Below are 10,999 nucleotides of genomic sequence, written 5' to 3' on the forward strand. Positions count from 1 at the left end.
ATCTCTACTGTGACAACAATGGAGCTATCGCTCAGGCTAGAGAACCAAAAGAGCACCAGAAGGTCAAACATGTCCAAAGGCAATTTAACATGATAAGGGAATGGAAATCCGAAGGTGAAATCAGAATTTGCAAGATCGGCACGGATGATAATGTGGTCGATCCTTTGACTAAACCTCTGCCTCAAGTGAAACACAACAAGCACATTGAGGCAATAGGAATCAAGCACGTTGGAGACTGGCTTTGAAGCTCCCTGTACATGTGTTTTAATTAAACTTGATGTTTTAATGTAAGACACTGTATTGAAACCATTCATTTATGGAGTAATTAATTTTTATGCAAAATTATTTTTCACTCCATTGCTATTTAATTGTAATTTAGAATTAAATAATGAGTCCATTCGATTTATGGAAATATTCAAAACATGGTATCAAGACCATGTCTTGGATAAAGAAACACCTGTTAAGTGAACATTGAATATTTAAATCGAAAATTGTCCCTAATCATGGTCATCTAACTGAGGGACAATTGATGACCACTAGAGATTAGTGTGTAGTATGATTTACAACACCGTTTCTTGTGCTGCAAGGACGTAATGGTTATAAATCATTTGCACAGGTGCTAGTTCGGAACTACACTGGAAAGACCTATGAGAGTACTTTAAGAGATTCAAAATTGTCATAAGTACATTTCTCATTATAGCTATCGGAACCTATTTCCTCAACCATGAGTGTTGTGAAGTTTTCCTGTTTGAGTACTAGTCTCTTAGATGTTGCATAACGTCTGCCGTGACTGGGGATCATAACGGAAATACTCAGGAGATTAGGTCCTCTTAGTAAGAGAAACTTATAATGAAAGACAGGGAATGTCCCCCTATTAATAATAGGGAACATGTCTTTGTTGTTTACAAGGCCGCTCGAAGAGCGAGGCTGTGAAAATGCATGGCTATGCTCAGATGGATTTTAGAAATCATCTGCTTATTGACAGTCGAACTCGGAGATAGAGGAACACTTTTGAACGTAATAAGGATGACGATGAATCTTACCTTATAGTTCACGAAGAGACATTAAGCGACATAGGAAATGGGCTATACACTGTATGCACACTTGTCCGGAAGGACAAGTGGGAGATTGAAAGGAATGGTGTCCTTCCAGCAAGTGTATTATTCTGATAGAGGGTTCAGAATTATTACAGAGCTAATTCTTCAGTAAGGTCAAGTGATCGGAATGCCTAGGTGGAGGCCGCTTCCGATCAGTAATATTAAGGTATAATTAATATTACAGCTTAATATTAACTGAACCCTTCGGGTCGAACCCAATCGAACAACCAATCCGAGACGACGAATTAATCCGAAGGATTTAATGAGTCGTCGGAGTTTTACGAACACAGACGTCGGATATCGAGCCTAGGGCGTCGAGGCCAAGCGTCGCAAAATCATAAGCAACAAGTTCGAGCATAGCCGTAGCATCACAGTGGCCTAGCCATATGAACGCTAGGCTAGCTCGAGCTAGCATGCACCTAGCATGGCTAGGCGCAAGCCTAAACACACTAGGCGTTCTAGGCGCACCATCGCTAGCACTAGGCTCTAGCATGCGTGCGTGCCTAGCATCGCAGCAGCATACGTGCTAGTTTGTGTGCTTGCCTTCGCATGGCAATACCAAGTAGCACGGTGTGCTCTGCAATGCGCATGTGCGTGGCCTAGGTGCCAGCACAATGCTAGGTCACGCTCAGCAGCCTAGCAGCCCAGCAGCACTACGCACCAGCCAGCAAGGCTGTGCGTGTGTATGTGCGACGGCCAGGCAGCAACGCCCAGCAGCCAAGCATGCATATGCGTATGCGGGTGCCTGAGCCTGTGCATATGCGTGCGACTGGGAGTGCGAGGGCCTGGGTGTGCGTGTGCGTGCGAGTGTGAGAGCCAAGCAGCCAGCAGTACTTGCTAGCAGCGCCCAGCGCCTAGTAAACAGCAGCGTAGGCATCACCCAGCACAGCAACATGCAGCGCGCATGGGCTGGCTTTGCTGATGCATGCTGGCTGGTGCTGGCTGGCTGGGCTAGCTGGCAAAGCTGGCTGGCTGCCAGCCCAGCTTCCCCTTGATGCTGGTTTTGTGAGGGGTGGGGACCAACCTTTGGGAAATACCTTGGGGAGCAAGGCAATGGTCCCCCCTCCCCCCACCTATTCTTGGTCTTCACTTAACTCTCTCTCGCCCCTTGAGACTTGTTGCATTGTGATTGATTTGATTATTCATTTAATTTAGAATTAAATTAATTATCAATTTTATTCATTCTCCCACATTGGTTGGGAAATGATTATCAAGGGTTCATTTCCCTATAAATACCAAGGTTTGGGTATTTGGGAAAGAACACATTTGAGTGGAAAAGTAAAGGAAACTCCATTGTTGAGTATACCTTGAAATTCATAAAACTCCAAGTTTATATTTGAGTTGGAGGCCTCGCATTATCGAGGTTGAAGTAAGAGCTCGGTGTAAGAACAAAGCACGCGTCGAGGGTATAATTCTTATCCTTTCTCTTAATTATGTTTTAATTATGTTTTGCTTGTATTAGTTTCATTAATTATGGGGGCGGGTCTTGGGGGGTTTTATTCCGCGTAGTGAGGGTCACTACGAAACCTTACACTAAGCTCGTACGAACAAGTATCCAAGGAAAAAATAACTACCTTGCTTACTTATCCATCCAAGTCACACATGACTTGTACAAAGATGGAGCTATGTTGAAACCCATGCGTGGAACATGGCCTACTTTGGAGCCATGAATGAACAGCCCATGGACAATAGGAACTTGATTCTTTTGGACACTTGAATGTGTGTGTGGACCCTTTGAACTATTAGGCTCATTAGGTTGCACACGGTCTTGATCAAGGACCAATTCCGGATCACTTTTATTTCAAGCTTTAGTAATTTTTTTCTTAATCTTATGGACAAACTCCGTAGAATAGTTGTTAATTTTCAATCTTTTGACGAATTTTTAATAACTTATAACTAAATAGAGAAAAGACCAAAGAAATCGAGAAAAGTAATACTCAAAATATGTAAATTACTTACATTGTTACACATTACAAATTAATCAAAAAAAATTTAAGTCATATTGATTGGGTTATTTTGTATTTCAGTTTGCTCGGGTCAAGTCTTTAGCTTAAATTGATTCAGGTCATTTCAGTAATTTTAGTTTGGGTCACTTCGGGTTTCAGGTCTCTTTGGGTAAATTAATTCAAGTTAAATTAAGGTCGGGTCACTTCGGGTATCGGGTCAACTTTGGTTCGAGTCACTTCGGGTATCGGATCAACTTCGAGTCGAGTCATTTTGGGTCAGGTCGTTTCAGGTTAGGTCATTTCGGGTTTTGAGTTAAGGTCGGGTCAATTCCACTTTGGGTCGGGTATGGGTCGGGTCGGGTTGGTTTCGGGTTTTGGGTCACCGTTTTTAGGTCGATTTCGGGTCATGGGTCGGGTTATTCGGGTTGGGTAGTCGGGTCTGGGTCAAGGTTACCAGGTCTAAATAGCTCCAAGAACAAATCATGGAACACCTAGCAATAAATACATATCTAACACCATTAGAAGAAGATTGGTACATGAGTAGTAAGGCTAATCCAAACGAGATCGATCACTTGACTCGTTTAAGGTGAGTCTATCAAGCACCACCAAATGGATCATCAACCATACAAGTGTGAGGAGGGTATCCCATCGTTGGGGATCCCATTTCCTCTATGCCCATGGCCCCTTGAAAGCCTAGGACTTTACACTTTTTAGGGTGTGTTAGGATTTAAATTCCTGATTGTTTAGGGGACCTTGAATTAGAGTTGAGTCTATCATTACCCATTTTTATTAGAAACCAATAGAGAGTCGCCAATGAGTTTTAGGAAAACCTATAAGCCTTGTTCACACCTTTCTCCCAAGTAGATTTCTGTTGGGTTTCGTAGCGTCCAACGCTACACGAAAGAGAAACCCGCCCAGACCCGCCCTAATAATTAAAGCAATAAAGCATGCATAAACATAATTAATCAATAATTAAAGAAGGGAGAAAGAAGTAATACCCTTGAAGCATGCTTCGCTCGTAAACCGAGCTCTTACTTCGAAGCTTAAAGCCTCACAAGCATGACGGCCTCCAACGGCTCGTACCCACGACCCGACCTGAACGATCTTCGTCTCGAGGGTTAGTAGAGACTTGACCAAATATAAAACTAGAGTTTTACGAACTTAAAGGTTTTCTCAATAATAAGTGATGCCTTTTTGAGTTCCACTCAAGTTGTTCTCCAAATTCCCAATCATGGGGTATTTATATAGAATAACAACTTGCATCCCCATTCATGATCAATGTGGGATCTTATTCATTTTCTACTAATTTATTTAAATAAAAAATAAATTATAAAACAATGCAATCAACAATCAACAAGTGGCATGAGGAGAGGAGAGGTTAGGTAAGGACCATAACTAAAGGGGGGACCATTGCCTTGCTCCCCAAGGGAAGCCTCCAAGCTTTGGTCCCCACTCCTTTTAACTAGCAACAAGGACAAGGCATAGCTGGCAGCCTGCCTTGGCAGCCAAGGCTGCCAGCTGGCGCCTGGCACCAAGGCTGGGCAGCCAGCCAGCCAGCATGCCCTTGCCAACGCGCCCTAGCACATGCGTGCTGCTAGCGAGCCACGTATGTTGTTGGGCGCATAACAATGCTTGGCGTTGCCTGGCGTAGTGCTGGCCCTAGGCATACGCACACACGCACAGCCCAGCGTGCTTGCTGGCTAGTGCGTGGCGCTGTGCCATGCTACCTCATGCATGCGCCTAGCAAGGCACGCATGCTGGGCGCCAGTGCTAGCAATGCCTGGCCTTGCGATAGCACCTAGGCACGTCATACATGCGTGTGCGCTAGTGCTAGCAATGCCTTGCCTTGCTATAGCACCTAGGCACGTCATGCATGCTTGTGCGCTAGTGCTAGCAATGCCTTGCCTTGCGATAGCACCTAGGCACGCCATGCATGCGTGTTCGTCACTGATAGCAATGCACGCACACACGCACACCCATGGTGCTGCGATGGTGTTGTTCTAGGGATGCACGCACACACGCACACCCATGGTGCTGCAATGGTGTTGTGCTAGCTCGAGCTAGCCTAACAACCACATGGCTAGGCCAATGTGATGCTACGGCTTTGCTCGAACTTGTTGCTTGTTGTTTTGCGACGCTCAGTGTTGACGCCCTAGGCTCGATATCCGACGTCTGTGTTCGTAGTACTCTAGTGACTCATCAAATCATTCTGATTCGTCGGTTTGATCAGCAGTTCGTTTGGGTTCAACCCGAAGGGTTCAGTCAAGACAAAGTTCTGCTTGCCTGCTTTAGTCCATAAATGGACTTCTTAAGCTTGCATACCTTTCCAGCGTTGCTTGGATAAACAAAACCTTCTGGCTGTGTCATATACACAGTTTCTTCCAAAATCCCATTAAGGAAGGCGGTTTTAACGTCCATTTGCCATAATTCGTAATCGTAATATGCAGCAATCGGTAGGACGATCCGGACGGACTTAAGCATTGCGACTGGCGAAAAGGTTTCATCATAATCAATCCCGTGGATTTACCTGTAACCTTTTGCCACTATTCTAACTTTGTATATTGATATATTTTCATCTTTATCTGTTTTCAATTTGAAAATCCATTTGCAACTTATGGGTGTGTAACCTTCGGGCAAATTTACCAAGTCCCAAACTTAATTTTCAGACATGGAGTCCATATCAGATTTCATGGCCTCTTGCCATTTTGTAGAGTCAAGAATCGTCATAGCTTGTTTGTACATCGCTGGCTCATCTCCATCCAAAATTAGGATGTCTTGATCTTCAGTTAAGACAATACTGAGGTATCCATCTGGTTAAGATCTTGGTCGTTGCGACCTACGTAGGGTAATAGGTTTAGCATTTGCATTGTCGGTTTGACTCTGACCAATGTCAACAGTTGCTTCTAAAGCATTTTGATTGTCGGTTTTATCAGGTTGCCATTGTTGCTCGTCCTCTCGAACTTCGTCAAGTTCGATTCTCCTCCCACTTGTCATTTTGGAAAGGTGTTCCTTCTCCAAAAAGACACCATCACGAGCAACAAAAACTTTGTTCTCGAATTTATTGTAGAAGTAATACCCCTTGGTTTCTTTTGGGTAGCCCACAAAGAAACACTTGTCTAATTTTGGGTGAAGCTTGTCAGAAATTAATCGCTTGACATATGCTTCGCAACCCCAAATCTTAAGAAAAGACAACCTTGGAGGTTTCTTAGTCCATAATTCATATGGAGTCTTTTCGACAGCTTTTGACGGAGCACGGTTCAGAGTTAGTGCCGCAGTTAGTAGCGCATATCCCTAGAAAGAGATAGGAAGTTCACTAAGACCCATCATTGATCGAACCATGTCTAACAAGGTTTGATTTCTCCTTTCGGATACTCCATTCCATTGAGGAGTTCCAAGAGGTGTCAGCTCTGAAAGAATACCATTTTCTTTCAAGTGATCGTCAAATTCATGGCTCAAATATTTGCCACCTCGATCCGATCGAAGTGCTTTAATCTTCTAGCCAAGTTGATTCTCAACTTCACTCTGAAACTCTTTGAATTTCTCAAAGGATTCAGATTTATTCGACATAAGGTAGACATAACCACATCTACTATAGTTGTCGGTGAAGGTAATGAAATATCGATAATCTTGGCTTGCGGGTGTACTCATTGGTCCACATACGTCCGTATGTATTAGACCCAATAAGTCACTTTCCCTTTCTCCCAACTTGGAGAATGGCTGCTTTATCATCTTGCCTAATAGACATCCTTCGCAATTTTCAAACGACTCCAAGACGAATGAGTCAAGAACACCTTCTTGTAGAAGTTTCTTGATGCGTTTGACGTTAATATAGCCAAGACGACAATGCCACAAGTAGGTTTGATTCGACTCTATGGTCTTAGCCCTTTTGGCGGTATCAGTAATGTTATAAACTTGTTTGTCAAGAGAAAGCACATAAAGACCATTTTCCGAATATGCCTTACCATAAAAAACATTATCGAAATAAAATGAACAACTACTATTCTTAATTCGAAATTCAAAGCCCTTGGCGTCCAACGCCAAAATTGAAATAATGTTTTTGGTAACTCTAGGAACATGATAGCAATTTTCAAGTTCTAAAATAAGCCCAGAGGGAAAAGATAAACTGAGAGTTCCAACGGAAACGGTGGACATCTTTGCTCCATTGCCGGCCCGAAGCTCGACCTCTCTCTTCTCTAGCCTCCTATTTATCCTTAGTCCCTGCGCATTGGAACAAAGGTGTTAGCCATATCCGGTATCTAATACTCATAATGTTTTTCTAGCGAAGTTTAAGTCTATAACACAAAAATACCTGATGAAGAAGCAACGGTGCCGTTCTTCTTATCTTCCTTGAATTTGAGGCAGTCCTGTTTCCAATGTCCCTTCTTCTTGCTGTAGAAACATTCAGAGTCGGATTTGGAAGAGGCTACCTTTTTGTCCTTGCTGCTCTTAGCAGTGTTTGACTTAGGCGGAAAATTCTTCTTTTTCCCTTTACAGCTCTTCTTCTTGCCCGAGCGCTTAAATGGCTTGCCCTTTCTCACCATGAGCATATCATGCTTTCCCTCATCTTTGAGGGTTTTCTCTGCTTGCTTCAACATACCATGAAGCTCGGTGAGAGTTTTCTCCATGCTGTGTATATTATAGTTCATTTTGAACTGATCATAGCCTTTGTGCAGTGAGTGGAGAATGATGTCAATTGCCATCTCAATTGAATACCCAGCATCGAGCCTTTCCATGTTCTCAAACAATCCAATCATTTTAAGAACATGCGGGCTTACCGGCTCTCCTTTCTCGAGCTTGCTCTCAAGGATTTGCCTGTGGGTTTCGAACCTTTCAGTTCGGGCCTGCTCTTGAAACATATTCTGAAGCTCAGAAATGATCTCAAAAGTCGTCTCCTTTTCAAAGAAAGTCTTTTGAAGGTCCGGAGACATAGTGGCCAACATGATGCATTTGACATCCCGATTGGAACTTTGCCATCGATTAAGGGCAGCCTGAGTGACCTCCTCATTGGGAGTGTTGGGCATTTCCTCATCAAGGACATATTCCTTTTGCTCTTGCATGAGAACAATACGCAAATTTCTTTGACAATCAAGAAAATTTGGCCCACTCAATTCCTCCTTGTCGAGAATCGAGCGTAATGAAAACTGGTTGTTTGAGTTACTTGCATACATGTTTCTACAATTGAAAGAATTTGAAATGAAAAACCATTCATAAACCAATAAGTTTGAAATTTAAAAGCGTTTATGCAAATTTTCAATCTTATTGAGCATTTTATCCACGTAATAATAATTTGTCCCTTTTGGCAAGAATAAAATGATTCCAAGATCCTAAAGATCAAGAAATGATTAAGCATGCTTTGGCTTGTCTTAACATTTAATATCTTAAGGTAAGCAACCCAATTGCTAATAGCTCTGAGCTACTCTTGGTTTGATAAAACGTCGCATCTAATGCATTCTTGACATTTTATCTCTTTTGCCACGACATCTAAGGACTCCTTACTGATATCGTTGAGCTTAACCAAGATCAACTCGTATACCCAGTATACCTTACGTTCCTAGGGAGGTACTGATGCCTCGCTTTGGCGTAGCCCATCACGTATGCGCATTAGTTCGTTAAGTGTTGTTCTTGGAATGGCAAATTTTAACCTCAATATTATAGGGACCTAGGGTTTCTATGTTGGTTGATTTAAGTGAACTTAACTAATAATCGCAACATTTTGAAATCCTAGACATCCATCTAGCATTCAAATATATATATATAAGCATAATTATATATAAAGCATAAAATAGATGCATTTTGCAACTAGCATGACCCCTTGAAATCTTCAAATCTTCAAGGGTCTTCATCTTGGCTCGTCTTCATCGAAACACCATCTTAAGACATCTTCGCCAAAATAAAATTATTAGCTACTACGACTAGGATTAATCTAAATATTAAGGTACAAAAATACTCAACGGTACGCAGACCGTATTTAGATTTACAAAAATACATAACGGATCGCAGTCCGTATTTTCTATCCTAATCGGGCCCCACTAGTTACCATTTTCACGAAACCTGTGAAACAATATATTTTCCATTCATCCATTCACTATATGTGAATGGCCCATGCATTTTACGACAAAAACAAGTAACAATGCACAACACGCGAAAACTAGTAACTAACTTAGGTGGTTAATCCGATTAACACGCCTTATTAAAATTAGTCAAAGTTGTTTAACATATTATGTTTTAAGGCGCAATTTGTTCACGAAAAATTCCTAAGCTCCCACTAAATTCCGCATCCAACTTAATCAATCTAATTAATTAAGTCGGTTTAACCCATAATTTTGTCAAAATTAAGATTTTGCAAGATCCAAAAAAATCGAGGTCTAATCTCGTTTAAATAATTAAATAAATTAAAACGGAAAAATTTTGCAAAAACGATAGCCCAAAATTTAAGCAAAATAGCCCACCCTCAAAACACGAGGGCTGCGCACCATGGCTGCTAGGCAGCCCATGTATTGCGTCTGGTGCTGGGTGCTAACATGCTCGCCTACCACAGCATGCCATGCTAGCTAGCACCAGCAGCACGCTACGCATGCTAGCTGCTCGGTGGCGCTGGCAGCAATTGGCTGGCTGGCTGGGGCTTGCTGCCTCGCTGCCCAGCAGCACGCACAAGCACTCCAGCAGCCTAAGGCCACGCATCCAGCCATCAGCCCGCAACAGCAGCCCCTCACCACACAGCAACAACACCTCAAGGCACAACCCCTTTGTGCGCACCATAGGTAGCCACATGTGGGCTGCTTGGGCAGCCTGGCTAGCCTTGGTGGCGCTTAGGTGTTGTTGCCTCGTTTTTCGTGCCATTTCTCGGGATTTTAATCCCGATTTACGTGTGACATAAAATTAATCCTAAATTTATTTTAGAATCAATTTAGGGCAAAATGAAATAAAATAAGTCCAACTCAATTAAATTCAATTTTAATGGTGCACAAGCCAAACTCATCCAAAATTACCTTTTGAAATAATTTAGGTCTTTCTTGATGCTTTAAAATTGAAAGGCTACACCCATAATTAATTTAACCAAAACTTAAATTAATGATGAGTTTTGACAAAATAGGGAGTTGGAAAAATAAAACCAATCATCCAATTAAAATTTTTCCAACTTTTAACTTGTGTAAAATAACAAAATTACATCTTCCAATATGAAGATTAATCAAGATTTAATCACAAGCACTTGAAGTTTAAGGATTTTAATCTACAAAAATGAATAAATCCAAAGTTAGTTCAATCATGGAATTTAGAATCAATGTTCCAACCATTTAAACACTCAAAGATTGGATCTTTAATATATAAGGAACTTTAAAATTTCACATTCACAATAAACATTCACACTTTAATGCAATTAATTTGCAAGATTGTGAAATAACAAGTTTATGTGAGAATTTGAACATACCAACTTAAGCACACATTATGACTTCATAACCATGCTTAAAAGGGTTTAAAATTGCTATAGATTAGGGATGCAACAAAGCATTTAATCTACCCTTGACATGCTTAAATTAATCAAGGCATAAAGATTTAAAAAAAATTCGTCAAAAACGAAAAACCCCTCGAAAAACATATTTCTAGGAGGATTTTGGCTTCTGGACAACCCATAAGGGCTAGAAACAATTTAGAACATCGCTTCCACCCAAAAATCAATATTTTTGAGTCAAAATCTGGGTTCATCAGCCAAAATTAAAAAAAAATCAAGTTTAAAATTAATTAAAACGAGCTTCTAATCCAATTAGAAAGCACAACCAGAAATTTAAATCCATTTTAAATCACCTTAATTAATTACAAATTGCTATAATTAAAAAGAGCGTGGTTCCGATACCGTTGTTGGGTTTCGTAGCGTCCAACGCTACGCGGAAGAGAAACCCGCCCAAGACCCGCCCCAATAATTAAAGCAATAAAGCATACATAAACATAATTAATCAA

This window comes from Chenopodium quinoa, unplaced genomic scaffold (genome assembly GCF_001683475.1).
Source record: "Chenopodium quinoa cultivar QQ74 unplaced genomic scaffold, ASM168347v1, whole genome shotgun sequence".
Classification (NCBI taxonomy): Eukaryota; Viridiplantae; Streptophyta; class Magnoliopsida; order Caryophyllales; family Amaranthaceae; genus Chenopodium; species Chenopodium quinoa.